Here is a 17,324-nt window from a genome sequence, read left to right as displayed (position 1 = left end):
CAACGGCACCTGCTCCCCCGGCCCCGCCGCCTCCTCAGTTCGACCCGCTTCCTCTCCTTCCCTCCTCGTTCCATGTGCTCGCCTTGCACGTTCCCACCTGCATCCATAATCCACTGCATGAGTCCACACCCTGTGTCCTGATTTCACACAATCCTCCCCTGACTGACAACTCAAATTTTAATCATCCATTATCGGTGCTTAGCCAAGCCCCAATGTCGAAGGCCAACGTTCAAGGTCACTTCCTGTTCATGTGTACTTTGTATTCTAATCTGAACGGCAAGGTTACATGATGCTTTGTTTTTCTAGGGGACATGCAGGTAAAATGCTCCATGTTAAATTTTTGTTTTTGTCGTATTTTTATCTTTTTTTTGTCAAATGACACTTTCTTTATGCGATTATGGTCATAAAAACCCAACATGCAGCGTTCAGTGTTCTCAAATTGATCGATCTCTCAACCATCTCCGTCATGGGACACTGAAGAGTAAATGTTTTAATAACCATTGTGCTCGCTGTGCTTTGTGTGCTCACACAGAGCTCGAGGAGCAACTTCAGAATTGTGCAATATGACGCCTGTAGTTTAATCCTTTATTCTTGAAAGATGTAAGATGACATCTTGTGCTATAATGAAATGTGATGGATGCACCGAGTGACACATTGAGAAGGTAACTTTTTAAAATTCTTTAAAGAAACACACACACATCTAGTTCATTTTTAAGTACTGCAGCATCATGGTTGTGATATATTTTTTCCGTATTTGTCCCTAATAAAATGCAATAATCATTTATCTGTCCATCAGCTGGGAAATTCAATGTATCAATGCAATAATAGCTTCATTTCAGATCTTCACAGTAGTGGTTCTCTAAGTTAGGGTTAGCGCTTCACTATAACGGACAATATAAAGCATATTTATGCACTAAATGTTAGAAGAGATTATCAAGAGATGACTTACAAAGATAGTACATCATAAACACCCTGGAGGACACACAGAACAGAGGAATTATAAGACAATGCTACTGGAATGACACCATTTGATGTAAAATTATGTTTCTGAGCTGCTGCAAATTATGGCAATCAGAGAGAAAGTGATGAGATGAAACATTGCCTAATTTACTGGTTCCCACAGCACTCAGGATGAGCAAATGGAGGACTTATCAACGCCATAGAAGTCTGGTTGTGGTTGCGTCAGGAGTCTCAAATGTCCAATAGGGTCAATGGAGGTCGTTATATCAGTTTTCTGTATAATCTTAATTAATCCAGCAAGTTTATTTGTGTAACACATTTCAGCAGCAAGGCAGTGTTCAAAGTACCTTGCATCATAAAAACACAAAAATACAAAGTCATAGATCACAGTCAGCAATTGAAGCATTTTGTCAAGTGCTGTCGTTACACATCAGAATGTGTATCAGTGTTTCTTTTAGATTGCTTCAAAAGTAACTCTGTCTAGATTTGAGGAAATTCAATGTTCCTTTTCATCAGTCAGGGTTCTTGTTTAATTAAAGCTTTCTGGTAATTTATAGACAAGTTTGTGGATGAGTTTCATTCAATCATTTCTCCACATCCATAAACGAAACGTTGGCAACTTAAGCGCTGATAACTTTAGCTACATTGGCCTTTGGTGTGGGTTTAATCTATCAAAACGTCTAATTAAATGCATTTGTTGCTTATTTTCTCTGATAGTCGTATACGTATCACCACTGCATCTTCTCCATGATTGGCCATTGGTACGTTTTGTAATGGCACCGGAAAACCTTTATATAAAATCTGTATGTTAGCTGTTGATGCTGTTTATTCCCTGAATATGAATAAATTTTGAAGTTGAGCGTTCACTGTTGTTATCAAAGAAACCTGATAGAAACCTGCTCACTTATTCTTCCAACAGTGTCTAGAATTGGAAAGGTGATTTTCTTGCTGATTATTGTGCTTTGGTACGCACAGAGTTTAAATCTTGCGGTGCGCTTTGGGGTGGCTGTACGGACAACTGAGCAGAGATTTCTGCATGGAAGAAAAGCAAGAGAGCTTAAATGACTTTTCATTTGCTTTTCTCATGCTGTTGTCAAACTCCTCGTCATCAAATGTTGCCCCCTTCTGTGGATCAGAAAGTATTTTAATCCTTACAGGAAAATCTATTCTTTGTTTTGTCTCTGGCTACAAAATACATTTCTCCCTTGGCGTGTAGCTGAAAGTAAATCCTCTTTGTGCCGTGTGCTTCCATGATAAGAGCTTAAATTACAAATCAGGTGCTGCCAATTAGGCATGATGCAGGCATTATAAATGTCATAAAATGACTTTTTAGAGGCAGTTTGCCACTGAGAAACATTCTTTTTTTATTCATTTATTGCACCTCAAGTAAAGCAATCAGCCAACAGATCCCTTGAGTAGAATTAAAGACTCATTGAGCAAACAGATGCAAAAGCACACTGCTGTGACATAAAACTCACTTTAATTCACTCCTATTAGATTACTTATTTATTGTTTTAACCCAGAAAATTGAAGTGCACAAGGCACATTCAGGAATCTGTAGCAAATACGGGATTAAAGATTCTGTCTCAGTACTTTTCTAATAGGGTGGTGGAAAAGTGTGAAGCAAATTGGGTTAATGAATTACTAGTTTAAGCTTTGAACACCTGAAAAATTTTATTCAGTTCAATTCGGTTTGTCTATATTGCACCGATTTATATCAAGGCACTTAGAAAAAAAGAAAATAACCTCAATCCATTCAATTCTAAACCATCCTAGATTACTGTAAACCCAATAACCATTCTTAACTTTCCGTGGCCAAGGCGAGTGCAGGCATAAATCTAATTGAAAGTCTTTGACAGAACATAAAAAATTACAATAAGAGATATACTATATGAATGACTTTGAGCTTTTTCTTCAATAGAAAATGTTCTTTACTTGTAAGTGTACATTTAGAAAGTGACTGATAGTCCATTTTAAGTTTTGGTTGTAACAAAAACATGTTACATGCGTACTTAATGGCAAAACGAGAAACAACCTACCATCAGCAGTGAGTCTCATAATCAAATTGCACAAGACACATGACCTGGAACTATCACTGTCCTCTCGGCTGGATGTGGGGCAGTGTCTGGGATTTATCGGTTCAATTTAATTTAGCTTTCATTCATTACGGCTTATCCTCTGAAATGTGACTGTTAATAGAGAGTCTGTGGTCATCGGCACATGGAGCAGCGCTGGGAATTTGAGGTCAATAAGCCGGAGAGACACACTGTGTGCCAACAGATCCCACACAACACTGTAAATGAAAACACTGCGTGAGGCAGCAGGAGTGTTTGTGCTCTAACCGTTTACCTTCTGGTCATTTGAACTCCCGGCAGCAAACTAGCACAACTTCAGTGCCCGTTTTTTAATACTGAACAAACATTTGTTCGTTCCGTAACATTGGAAACGTTTCCAGTGTTACAGTCTCTACAACCTTGACTATTATACAGAGCTGAAACATAAAGTGTCTGAGGCTGTCTGAGGGCGGAAGCGGCTCATTTGTACAAGACTTGATATATCAAGTGGAAACATATCTATTCTAAAAGAAGGTTGTGCAATAGGGTCGTTCCACTAAAGAAAGAAGTTACATCTTCAATTCTGCGAGAACATTCCCAAGGCCCTTCTGCCTGCAAAGCCCACATGTATCTACACTTCAAAACTGGGCTTGGTGCCTTGTTGAACAGAGTAAAGACCCCTGAGTCACTGCGTTTTCTTACTGAATGCAGCAGAGACTGAGCCATATCGCAGAAAAAAACACAAAGCCTTTTTTTTTTTTTTTCACCACATCTACCTTGAACATATTTGACCGTATTAATGAATAATAGCATAAGATTTAGCTCCTCTTTGTGTCCTCTCTGACACCACCTCTTTCTTTTGGGTGCGTCTTCCTCCCCTTGTGTTTAGTTTTTGAAAATCGTCAAAAGTCAATAATTCACAGCAATGTTTCTGAAGTGCAGCAGATAAATCTGCTCTCTCAATAAACTTTCCTGTTTATTTAAGACTTGTTTTATGTTTCTTTCTCTGCATCAAATGAACATTTGTAAATGGGAAAACATTTTATTTTTGGAGCAAAAAGGAAATCAGTTTATGAAGGAAGAATAATTTTGTAACGTTACAAAAACTGGAATCACTCTTTCAATAAAATTAGTAGACTTGCACTCCTTTGTGTTGGAAATATGTTTTTTGTTTGGGGTTTTATTTTTTTCGGAAATTGAGTTTCCAATTGTCCTATGAAACGTGCTCTAGAAGTAAAGTGATGTTACTTCTCTCCAAAGAAAATACTAATGTTTTTTTATTGTGTTAAAATCATAACATATGACCGGAGAATATTGCAAGCAAAAGAATGATGTTCTATTTTCTCATTATAAAATTACAAGTAATTATACCTAGTGAGGACATGTTGTACTTTATAAGTGCAACTCCTATTTCTTAGATAAAACAAAAGAGAAATGTTCAGCCCAAAGCTTGTCAAGATGACTCTGCAACAACATGGTGTTGTCACTTTGTGGTTGCAGTGCTTTTTAAGCTTTATCTGAGAATCTGGGAGCTTTTAATTATTAATCAATGATTCACTGTTTCCCTTGGGTCTGTTACAAACAGGCCTATTTCTTTAAGCCACATTTATCCTGCCAATATAAACGGTGAGGAGGAAAGTAAGGATCGCTGGAAAATCAAAATCTCACAACCTCGTTGTTGGAGAAACACCGCACAGCGTGGCATCTTGTTGACACTAAGCCTCCGTGACAAACACTGGACTTCGTTAAAGGACAACCAATAATTTTAGCTCTAATGTTCAGTCGTTTTCTTGTGGCTACACTGATGTTCAGTTCCAGTCGCTTGACTTCCCTTCACACTGTGAGTGAAAATGCTTTTATTTTCACTATTAAGCGTAGCCCTTGATCATTGCCACAAATAAAAATAATGAATATTTTCAGCTGTAATTTTGTTAAAAGCAGGTCACATGAGGCATTCCTTTTGCTCACATAGTGCTAGAATGACCTGCAAGGGTTACAGTATACAGTTGGTATTACACTTCCTGTATACTGGAATAGTAAAACATCTGAACCCCTACAGTACAGCAACTCTGCCTCCTGTCAAAGTGACAAAAAAAAAAGTAGTGCAGCTCACTCTGGTGCTGATGCTGCAAATGAGAGCCTCAGGTTTTATTTCCTAGAGAGAGAGGAGGGAGGGAAGAAAAGAGAAAGGCGAGAGGGAGAAGGGGAGCAGGGCCATGAAGAAATGGAAGAACACATAAACATGGAATTATAAATAAACCCGCAACCTCTGGGGTGGTTGCACCATCTCCTCTGCTTTCCATCTGCTTACACCTCCGGTGAACTTTGTAATTTTCCTGTTGCTTTTTATTACCACCGTCTTTGTTACATCCGCTCTGGACCTTAATGCAGCAGGCAGCTGTTGAGGTCAGGGATGTTGCTGCCTCTGTTGACCCGCCTGCTCCTCAAGCATACAAATACGTCTTACTTGACTATAACGCACTGCATTGTGGTTATGTCACGGGTTTGCTTGTTTACTGATGCTACTAAAAAATTTTCTACACACCCAAAGACACATGGCCCCAACAGTGCGTGATGCCAGCACCAAACATCTGCCCCATTTAAAACAGCCATCACCGTTTTCCATGCTCTGCTTTGTTTTAACCAATAAAAACAACCCCAGATGCCTTTATAAGTCTCCAGGTGGCTACAGACAACTTAATGCACGTGTAGACCTGCACAGCTTTGACTCCTTGTTGACAAATTGATGTGTTCTGTGCAGATGATGCGTTGTTTAAACAGCAGGAGTTTTCTCAATTAATTCAGTGTTTCAGCACCTCTAAAGCTATAAGTACGTTGACATGAGTGACAGCAAAAGCCCTGTGAAGAAAACCTCGGAAATATGAAATAGCATACATGGTGGCAAATTTTGCCAGGAAACTTTTTAGAAAATTTGCCAGGACTTTTATCAACCTCTGTAAACCTTCAGTGCCTCTCTTATTTTTTTGCACTACAACTGCAAACTTTCAAAGAGTTTTTTTTTTCCATTTTCTGATGTATGCCACACTCATTTATTCACAGTAACACGGAGTCTCTTGTGTCTTACCTTTAATGTGGTACCAGAACAATTGCTCACAAAGGAGCTGCAAACCGTGCAGTTCCTGAGATACATTCAAAACATTTGGCATGTTAATGTCGAGCCGCTCTTTCAAAAAGAGGCCTGGGCTTGAAGAGCGTGAAGCTGAAAGAGAATTTCGAAAGTCATATCTGTAGATTTGTCTCATAAAAGAAAACGGTTGCACTCAAAGCCTTTGGAACAGTTGGATACTTCAAATCCAACTGAGGTTTATAACCTCTTCAGTTGTAAGACGCTTTGTTTCTAAACCTTAATCTGTCGCCATTTCACATTTAACTTGTAAAACTGAAGGGACTAACCAGGCACCGTTTAAAGGCCAGTCTATGTTGAATGCATTTATTTGACAAATTGTCGTAAAGTAATGCACAACTGTGAAGTAAGAAGAAAATTGGATGGAGATATTTTTTTTATGTGATACCTAAAAGTATATACATACATATATATACACATACATATATAATCCTCAGTCTCTTAAAGTTTTGTTGGTGAGTTTAGCCATTATGGAGCTTTTGCTGTCAGGTGGATGTTTCATGAAACAAAATAGTGGTTAAAGGGATAAAAACCTTCATTTGGTGAGGAAAGTTTTCCGACAGACCTGCTGGTAAACTTGACAACAAGCCAATTTGGATGTCTTGGAGCAGTGTCTTGTCTCCCACAAGACACGGTGCTCCCCAGAGGGACAGGCCATTGTTGCTCTGTGCAATATAATGATTTTGCTTGAAGAATCAGAAGGAAAGCCTGTTCTATGTACTCACTTTAAGAAAGATTTTGAAAGTTACTGCAATACATCTTAAGAAGTCAGTAGTTCTTTAAAATGAGTCACTGGTAGAGCTGGCCTTTCCACGCTTTTAAGTTTTATCCCTTCTGAAATAATTTTCAGTATTTGCTTCTTAAAGCAGCACCATAATAATAAGGCACCAACAATCTGAGTTGCCAAACTTTAGCCTTGAATTTTAGACAATTTTATTAGCCGAGGCAATATGAATGACATATTTTGATAATCATACTGGTCTCATGATTACCAGCATTCGCTGATGCTCTTGTAATTGAGCCTTCAAGCTCTGCAGCACTCTGCAAGAAATTATTAGAATTTTGCTGAAGAGAGAGCAGAATATTGCTTCAATAAAAGCCAGGAACGCAAGATCGCAAATGAACACACAGATTTAAGATGGGGGGAACTACAACTTCTTAGTCAAGCTCTTTGGCTCAGCTCTGCGGAAACAGACTGGCTGATTTGGCTAAAGTGCAATGAAAATAAAACATTAACACAGTTTGAATTATTGGTAACTAATCTTCTTTTCAGAGGCGAAATGTTGTTGCTTATTCACCAGACACTTACAGAGGTATAAAGAATTTAGACAGCAGCAGAAAGAGGATTTTTTTTTTTGTCCAATAAATCTCAAGGCAGAAAAACACTCTTTATTCAATTTAAAAGCACATCTTACTCTTCTGCTGAATAGCAAGTGCAAATTGATTTTTACTACTTCTTTAGACTCTCCTGAGCTTCTAAAGCATCTTTTCTCCATTGTGATGATGCAGTGATGCAGATATTTGAAATTCAGCTGACTGTGAACCATTTTTACTAAACTCAACAAAATACTTCCACTGCTTAGTTTCGGTTTTCTCTCCTTATATTAAATAGTGTAAATCAAATATAACAAATATCTCAAAGTCCCTTCTGGTCTAAATTATACAAATACTTTTTTTTATCAAAACCTAATTAGCTTGCTTTCTCCAAACAGTAAAAACAAAACAAAAGCACAAAACGGGAGACACAGCAATATTGTTAAATTAATCACAGAAAGTTACATATCCAGTTTAATTATATCTTTGAGTCATTCAAGCTCAGGCGGCAAAGCCAGGAGCTTTAAATGTAAAAACTTCCATCATGACATTAGGCAAAAAAAGCTCCAGATTAACATAAGCAATAATCTCTCCATAATGAACTCTGCTATAATATCTGCGGATAAAGAGATATGTCCACCTGATCATTGTTCCGAATAAACAAACTGAGTCCTTTGTTTGTTTTGTTGTTGTTGTTTTTTTGTACATCTCTGTTTGGAGCTCAGTTCTGTTATTCCTGGGATATTAATGTAAAATACAGGATTCTCTGCAGTTATTGGCACCCCCGGTGAAGATGCATAAAAGGGCCTTCGTATAAATTCATATTTTACTGCGGTGCTGTCTCAGCCTGGAAATCTTGTTTTTATGGTGGAAAATATGTCCCTACAGTTAACTATGGCAACTATGGGCACCGCCGGCTTCTGGTGTGTCTGACAATCTGCATGAAACAAAAAGTCATTGAAAATGTTTATATTTCACATCGCAGTTTGCTTTAAATTGCAAATATTTAATATGAGGGCGATGATTCAAGTTAGAAGCAGCTCTACTGTGACCAAAAGGGTCTCAATGAGGTTCCTCTGTATTTTACTGGAGGATGTTAGGAGACAGAAGTAAACAAATTCCCAAAGGTCGCTGTTAGAAATCTGGGTGAGTCAACATGTTTTCATAGCAACCACTTATTTTAGGAGTTAAAAAAAAAAATTCCACATCTTTGCCAGTCATGCTAATAATTGTGGAGGGTATTTCTTTACCACATGAAGCAGGGAGGTGTTTGTAATTCCGGTTGTCACTTGCTTTGTTTTCTTCGGATGCATTTTTATTGACATCACCTGCTTCTACAAGACATATGTCCTTCCATTAAACTTGACAAAACAGTGAAAATACAGATGCTTGAAAAGTAAAACATTATCCACATCCGCCTCCTTTGTGTCTGTTTTAATTTGAGTTAAACAACTTTGAAAGACGTCAGAGCGAAGCGACTGAGCGACGCAGCACATTAAACTATTAAAGTATTTCCTTTCAGAGGTTAAAAGGCTTCAGACTCATGAAGCAGACATGAAGGCGATACAAAATACGGAGCAAGTCGTTCCATATAAAGACGAACCACATTTTTCTGGATCGAACAATCTCAGAAGTCAAGTCAGATTTCAAGATACAAGGATAAACTACTTGGAGATTAATCCATGCGTTTCCATCTTAACCTTACAGTCGTGCGATTGGGATCTCTGTCCTGTTTTTTGGTGGTTGTGCATAGCAGAGATGATTCTCCACTTAACGTGGTTTAGTTTTCACCGCAGCGCCACGCTTCCTCGGCCCGTCTGATTTACTCTACATGATTAAATTTTACAGCAGCCCCATCTTCTCTCCTCGCTTGACCCAGGAAATAAACTAGCCTGAGAGCTCAATCCATTAACGTCGCTCAATCCAACAAATGTCTTCTGACAGTTCCACAGATAGGCTTTAAAAATATAATTGTTATTAAGGTGCACCATTACATTATTTGCTCCAGGTGTACAGCTGTAATTTGTCCGATCGAGTCCCTGGAAAAGCTCAGAGATGTTGGGTTTCTTCATTTAAAGACTTAATATATTCAAGGGCTTCACCACTTAGAGCCGCTCAGCTTTTCATTAATGTGAGTGGAGAACTTTAACATCAGATAACAAAACACCTTGAAGCTTCACCCATTCTTTTAAAACTACAATTCCTCAGTGGAAGCTTTGATTTGAACAAAGTAAACAACCTGCTCCAGAATGAGTTTTCTCATTGTTCTCTTGTAATTTGTCTTTTTTTTCTTTTAACTCCACATTTGTCTAGTAAAAACAACGTTCATTTATTTTTACTCATTTATTTCGGCACGTTTAGAAACTCTTAATTTGTCGGAAGTAAGTGTTTTCTCATCTGGCTCTTTGGGGGCCCTCTGAGTGACCATTTGTTCAGACTGGATTGTGTTCTTTAATAACAAATGTATCGGCTGGTAAAGACCGGAGGCTGGTGGCCTACCGGAGCTCGCGGTGATAAATGAGTCCTGACAGCGATATTGAAGGATATATTGTCTTCTAGGGCGCTGGAGAGTTTTGTCAGGGAATGATACCACAGAGATTTCTACTGCAAACAGATCTGCCATAAAGCTACATCAGAGGAAGGCCAAAGTTGGGATGTTATAAAAACGCAAAGTTCAGAATGTGTTATGCTCTTTAATGCGGTTGCAATTTTAGGTCTCCTCTATTTCTTTTCTGACACGTAAGTGCAAATAAGCCCGTATATTTTAAACATCCAGAGCTTATTGCATCCTTTGAGGAAACTACTTCTTTCTGCAGTTAGTTGACAGCAGTGACAAAAACAACCTTTTTCTCTGAAGTGAAGAGTGTCACACAAACAGTGGGGGTGAACCAGATGAAGCCTATTTTTAGTTCTTGCATATAGTTCTACTAATAAGCAACACAGAGAGGTTCTGTCATCTAAATACTTCAACTTTGATGCTTGGCCTGAAGTTTGGGAAGTGTTAGTAATCTGTAAATGGGTTTTTGCTTGGCACAGACTCACCAATCACTGAAGTTCCCCACTATATTACAAAAACAAAAAAAACTTGACTTACCTCCACCAGCCTTCCTGTCTACAACATCTACTGGAGTTCAATCTAAAACACAGGGGAAGTACAAACCAAACACTCTCTGCTACCCGCCTGCCCTTCATCGTCCTCCGCCACCTTCAGATCAAGTGGACCTTCTAACGCAAACATAAGTCATCTGGTGGAATATTTCTAGAGCTGAACGGATTCTCTTCTCTCTCTGACCAAACCCTTGGATGCTGACTGAACTCTTTTTATCCTTGTTGATTAAATTAACAGCAAAACATTGTGTTAAATACACCTCTGTCCATAATTGGTTCATGCATTACTCCATTCATGTCAAATCATCCCTGATAGTATTCATGTGCCACTTTTGCATATGGTTGCAAAATCTGAAAACTGTGGTCATTTGGGATATTTCTTTAAAGTGTGACTTTTATTTATTTACAGCAGCAAAAAAGTCTTTCCTTGCAAGCTCTGCTTTTTCTGCCTTTCAAGTCTGAGACAGAAAGTGTTTTTGGCCGCCAAGATAGTTTTTATAAAGTGGTTAAAAGGTTTTCAGACAAGGTCTTAATCCAACAAAAAGCTTTTTGTTGCTCTCAGACAGGTGAAAACAACTTTCAGCTGTTTTTATCAGGGCATTGTGTATTAGACTGTTTTTCCTTCCAGCTAAGAACTTCTGTAAATGATGAAGCTAAATATTCATAACAATGCACAAATCTCACACATCATCTAAATAGTTTGTGTATAACTCTGGAATTTCTAAGACATGTTTTTATTGACAAATCAGAAATATTTGGAGAGTGTGGTGAACAATTGATCTGGTGAGAAAAGATAACGATTTAATTTACTACTGATGCAAAATGGTAGGAGTAGGAGGTATACACACACTAGCTTATAGTTAAAAAAAATCAGTGATTTTAAAGTATTCTGAACCATTCCAACCAGTTTGCATTCATGTGTGCAGTGCAGCATGATCAGCACAAGATCCTCATTGACTTTGTTATCTGAGTTAGAAATAAAATCTTTTCTGGTTCATCTTCTTTGTGTGAATTTAAAGCACCGTCTTTAAGGCGCTTCTAGGTTTAGTGGAACTTCAACGAGTCTAAGCAACAAAACAGTGCATAAAAGAAATCTTTAACTCCGTACTCAAAAACAAATTACATCCACATCACAGCACAGAAAAAGTTGAGTTTCAAACTTAACAAGAACAAGTGAAATAAATGTCTTCTTTTTGACCCCCTTACCTGAAATGTCTCCATGTTATTGAGACAATTTATCACTGTCATCCAAAAACACTGCAGACGCCAAGCGCCACATGGCCTACTTCTGCAGGTTGCCATTTTCCTCTCACCCTCCTTTCTCGTTTCCTTTCTGCCTTCTCGCATTCCTCTCCCCCCTCCCCCCAAGGATCATTAATGCAGTTCTTGTCTGTACGATCCACACAGCATGGAGGAATTTATTAGCAGCGGTCACATATTGGTTGCATTAATAATTAGTCACTGCAGAGCCATTCGGGTCCTAATTACAGGCAGCGTCCACTTTAAAGGTGATCCATCGTTGAGTCACATATATATCACACATGTAAATTCAGCCAAACCTGTCAATGTTACATTACTGCAGCGCACCATTAGGTGAATTTTTTTCTGTCATTCCCTGTACCCAGCTAAGGCCGCTCAATTCAGCTGTAATGACTGTGTTCAGCTAGAAGAGCTGCAAAAGTGAGCTTTCGTTCATTTTATTTCACTCAGCAGTCCTGTTAAAATTTACGGGATAAAAACACACCAATCAGATTTGGATTCATTAAGATTAATTTCTCAGTAATTCTACAGTAAAGTCCAAAATTATTCATACCGCTGGCAGGTTTAGGTTTCAGTCAGTGAGGCAATGTGGTGTGAAAGTATGCATTGGGAGAAGTTGTTTTTACACATACTGACATTTATTTTTACATGCTGATATTGTCATTTGTTCCTGTCTTTGGTAAGTACAACCAAAAGATGAAAGTTTGGTATCATTCCTCCTTCAGAAAATGCTACTAACCCGACTGCAGTCCACCCTGCGCTTTACAGAGGATAATAGAAAAAAGATGAATTATTTAAAAGCATGGTTCCAAATTTTTTATGAAAAACACCATTGCATCGCAGTCGTTGCCCTTTCTGTTTGCTTTCCTTTCTCTTTTCTCATCACTTATTCCTCATCTTGAATGCAACTGACTGTTTACAAGCTGTAAATAATTTACACAAAGGATTAACCGTGTTTGTATGCTGTATGTGATACATCTCTTGTGGGAGTTTCCGCGTGTGCAAATGTGTGATGCACAGCCTGTCGGTAGCCGTCGATCCATCCTTCGGTAAAAGAGAGAACGTGAAAATCCCGCCTGCTTGGCATTTACCAATGCGAGTTTGTGTTTGTTTTGCCGCTAAACTATTCGTCGCGATAGAAATTTCAGTTGTGCAGAAGGTCGACATTTGTTCAGCTCTGGCCCTGATGGCGTCTGTGCTTGTTTCTACTCCCGAACGCTTGTGCTCGTGCGTTTGCTTTTGTGTGGGCCGTGCGTGGTGGGTCATAAAGCTGCTGATTGGGCACTGTGTGATGGTGAGCACATTATCATCAGCTGGCCCCAGACTTTTACTGCCTGCCACACCTCTCAGCAGCTCACTGGTGTTTTATGGGTGCTGCTAACACATTTAAGGCAGCACAGGCAGTGCAGGATAAGAGCCGGGCTGCTAAGATGTAAATTATAGACTGCAGGCTGCAGTGAAGCCACTGCAACGGCCACAAAACTGTTTGGTCGTAATTCCTTAGACGGAGTGGGACTCATGAGGTGAGAGAAAAAGAATCGCTTGGGGAACTCCAGCATTATCTCCAGGGTGGGTGGTTCATTTTGCAAATCTATTATGGAGATAAAATAATGTTTCAGGAGACAGAGCTTCCTTCACATTTATTTGAACTGAAGGGTCCTTCTGATTACCAAGGTTTTGAGTTTAACTGACAACAGTCCAAGCTGAGTCAAATAATCAGGACTCTGGAGAACCTGACTGCACACTGAGGAGGTGATTTGGCCGTTTGATTCGGGTGAAATGGACCAGAGACACATATAAAAGCTGCAGGACACAGGTCCACTGGAGTTAAAGACCTCTGATTGAAAGTGGGTAGTAATTTATTACATTTACTCAAGTAATTGCTTGAAAATAGAAAAAATTACTTTTAGGAGTATTTTTCATTGCACCTTTCTTTTCCTTTACTAAGATCATTTTGAGGTACTTAAAAAGGGTTGTTGCATAACTTTTCTGAATGAAGAACAACAATGTTTTCATCAGTAAATGCACCAGACACAGACCCACTGTTTATGTTAAAGTGAGACTTGATTGTGCACAAGCTTCATTCTTTTGTTATTTTCAAAATGTTGAACTATTCAGAAGCCAAGTGAATGCACAGTAATCAGAAGACATGTATGCACTGCTGATTGTAATATAAGTTTGTTGAAAACATTTGATTTGGAAAAACATTTCTTCTGCCTGACTTTGTGATGTTGCAATCATGTCATTTATTTATGCATCGTCTTCTCTTTTTACTTTAGCTTTTAAATACCAAGAGTTGCGCACTATATTTATAGTTATTCAGAAATTAAGTTTTGAAATATTTTTTTTTTACTTATGCTTGTAATTTCTTGAAAGGTTGCTTTTACTTGAATAAAAAATTGTTGAAATAAAGCTACTCTTACACAAGTGCAATTTGCACACCTCAACTTTGACATAGAAGTTGAGGAGATTAAATATAACATAGATTAAACGTAACAGTTTAATCCAGGATTAAACTACGTTATGTTTTGTGGGCTTTGGGTTGAAAATGCAAGATTCATATATTAAATATATTTCAGTAAAACAATAACTAACAGGATGAGAAACAGCAGAGAGAAAAACTGAACTTGTCACAGAAGGAGCTGGTGTAGAATAATGAAACCAGAGAGCTATGTATGCTCTGAAGAAGGAGAGGTGAAGAACATGGGATTCAGGTGAGCAAATCAGGTGACTGGCAGCAGCTGGAAAAGGGAACAAACAGGCAGGCTGAGGGAAGGAAGGTGAATTATAGACACAGAGAGGGAAGAAAACAAATCAATGGGGAAAAAGAACAACACTGGACATAGAGAACAAGAGCTGGACGCACAAAGAACAGAAAATATAAACAACAAAACACACAATGAATGAACATATAGGGAAAGTCCTTTAAAGTAATACTAATGAACTGAATATGGCTGTTGAGTTATAATAGAGGAGCACAAGCAGAAATGACACCCGAAGTCACTAACACTGAGAAGTTCATAGAAATTTGATGTTCAATTTTTTTCACATGATGTCAAATTATAGACACAAACCGTTTTGATATCAATCAAAGATGTAACCTAGAGATGCATTGTTGCTCTGGAGGAGCTTCAGGGATCATCAGCTCACATAAGATGCTGCTTGGCGATTTTCCAAAATCAGATGGAAAAGATTCCTTTTAAGTGGCTTTTAAGCTTGAAAGCAAACTCGCCAACTTACTATTTGAAGGCAACATTTTTGAGCCTGGAGAGGTATCACTATAAACACACCATCCCTCACAGCAACCTCGGTAAAAAGAAAAACATTTGAGGTTTACCTTAGAGCAAGATGGTGACCCTAAAGGCCAGAAAACAACCTGATGGTTCACCTCATACGTACTTCCAACAGCCCTGTCAAAGTTCAGATCCAGTGCACCCAAAGGAAAACTTTGAAGTTAGTTTTGGAAATTATCTACTCCGTCCAAGATGTGAATAATTTTACTTAAACAATTGTCTACCTTGTGAAAGCTCTTCGTTATGTGACGCTTGATTTTCAATCAGCAGGTCTGCAGTGGTGAATCTACGGAGCTGCACTGAACTCCTGCTGATAGTTCTGTGGGGAAAGACGATGGGATTTCTATTATCACTGTGAAGGATGACACATTTTCACTCATCAGGCAGCCGCTGCTCCAGTACGGATAATGTGCACCTTTAGGCTACACCGTAATGCACAGCTCTACCTCATAAATACGCTTCTTATGGGAGGAAGATCGACTTTCACCGGGAAATAAACCACTATCACCTGTGAGAAGTGGAAAATTGGTGCATTTGTTTTCTTCGCCAACAAGCAAAAAGACATTTGGACTGCTTTGTAACAGCTTTCCCTAAAGCTGGCATGAGGCTGACTCCTGACACAGATTGGGATTTGTTAGCCAAAAGAAAACCCTGATGGTTTTGGTTCTTTCATGTGCTTGTTTTGTTCGTTTTATTTCAGAGATTTTGTTCTTTATTGAAAAGCAACTGGTGAGCTTTCACTGGCATTTGAATATATTGTCCTTTCACTTGCAAAATGCAAACGGATCACACGTGGACGGGAAAAGGACAGAAGTCAGCTCTGTGTATGCACTGCCTGATCTGACAGGACCAGGCTGTTGTGCCTTGTAGTAATTTATAGCATGTTTAGAGAGTTGTTTGTGTTTCCAGTCAAACGTCTGCACAGAATTCATTATGTTCAGGCCTTTCCTGACATATGGTACTTTGTTATGGTGTGTAAATGTCAAGTGTGAATAATAAACACACTCACAGCAAAAAAGCCCTTGAGCATCAACAGTCATAATAGAGAACTGGCTGTCTTTTATTACAGAAAACTAACAGTGTGTTATTGTTGTCTTTTTGTTTTGTTTTTGTTGTTTTTTTACACTTTTTGGACCTTAAGAGCTCTGGTGCCATCATCATCAGACCTAGCTAAGACCGGAGTCCAGCAACGAGGCAATAGAGAGACATAAGAAGAGGAAAGTATGAAACAAAATGACTTTTTTTAACTCCTGTTTTGTTTTATTGTCAATTTTCTCAGAGTTGACAAAGCCTAATACACAAACAAACTTCTTAACCTGTATGCTGTTTTCTGCTTTATGCTGCTTTGTTCAAATCCTAGAGAATCATAAGAAAGTCACAGTATTTCCCTGCATGTACTTTGTTTTTTTTTTTGTTGTTTTTTTTTTGAGACTTCAGAACAAACTGGCTTAACATCCTGCACTGGCAATTATTTTTAGTAAAAATTAAATAAAAAATAAAAAAAGATTGGGTTTTTTTCGCTTGTTTTTTTTTCCTAACTCCAAAAATACTACTCTTAAGGCTCAGTGCAAAACAGTTTTCTTAAACCACCCACACTCAACAAGTGTAACAACTAATGTTAGCATTTTTAAATTCAGCAAGGTCTGATTTTTAATTTTTAGTCCTTCCAGTTGCCAAAATGCTACTTTCTCCACATCAGCCTTTGTTATCTTTGGGATTTTAAGATAGTTTCACCTGAATGAGGCGAATTGCACATGGGAAGTGATGGAAGCTGCACTTTCTGCAGAGCGAGAGCCAAAATAATATATCTGCTTGATGATTTTGATGATTGCATTTCCCAAAATGTGACCTGCATTGCCATTACATGATTGGCATTTTCATGGTGTACAGCATTTTGAACTGCCCTCTTGCTGAAATGTGCTAATAAATTTAACTTGATTCAAAAACATCAGAAAAAGTTGCTGAGGAAAACACACTAAGGAAAAACTGATTATATTGAAATGTCTTTAGCTTTTTTTTGTACCACAAAATTCCGAATATTATTTCTATTACTTTTAAACTTACCTATTTTTTCCCAATTTGTTAATTGTAATTTCTGATTTGCAAAATTTTAAGGAATAATCAAAAAATATCAAAGATAAATTAGGTTTTTGTTTATCTCTTATTGTTTTGTTATGCATTATCATTATA

Source organism: Poeciliopsis prolifica, unplaced genomic scaffold (assembly GCF_027474105.1).
Source record: "Poeciliopsis prolifica strain line A6 unplaced genomic scaffold, Auburn_PproV2 SCAFFOLD010, whole genome shotgun sequence".
NCBI classification, from domain to species: domain Eukaryota; kingdom Metazoa; phylum Chordata; class Actinopteri; order Cyprinodontiformes; family Poeciliidae; genus Poeciliopsis; species Poeciliopsis prolifica.
This window is presented reverse-complemented; position numbering follows the sequence as displayed.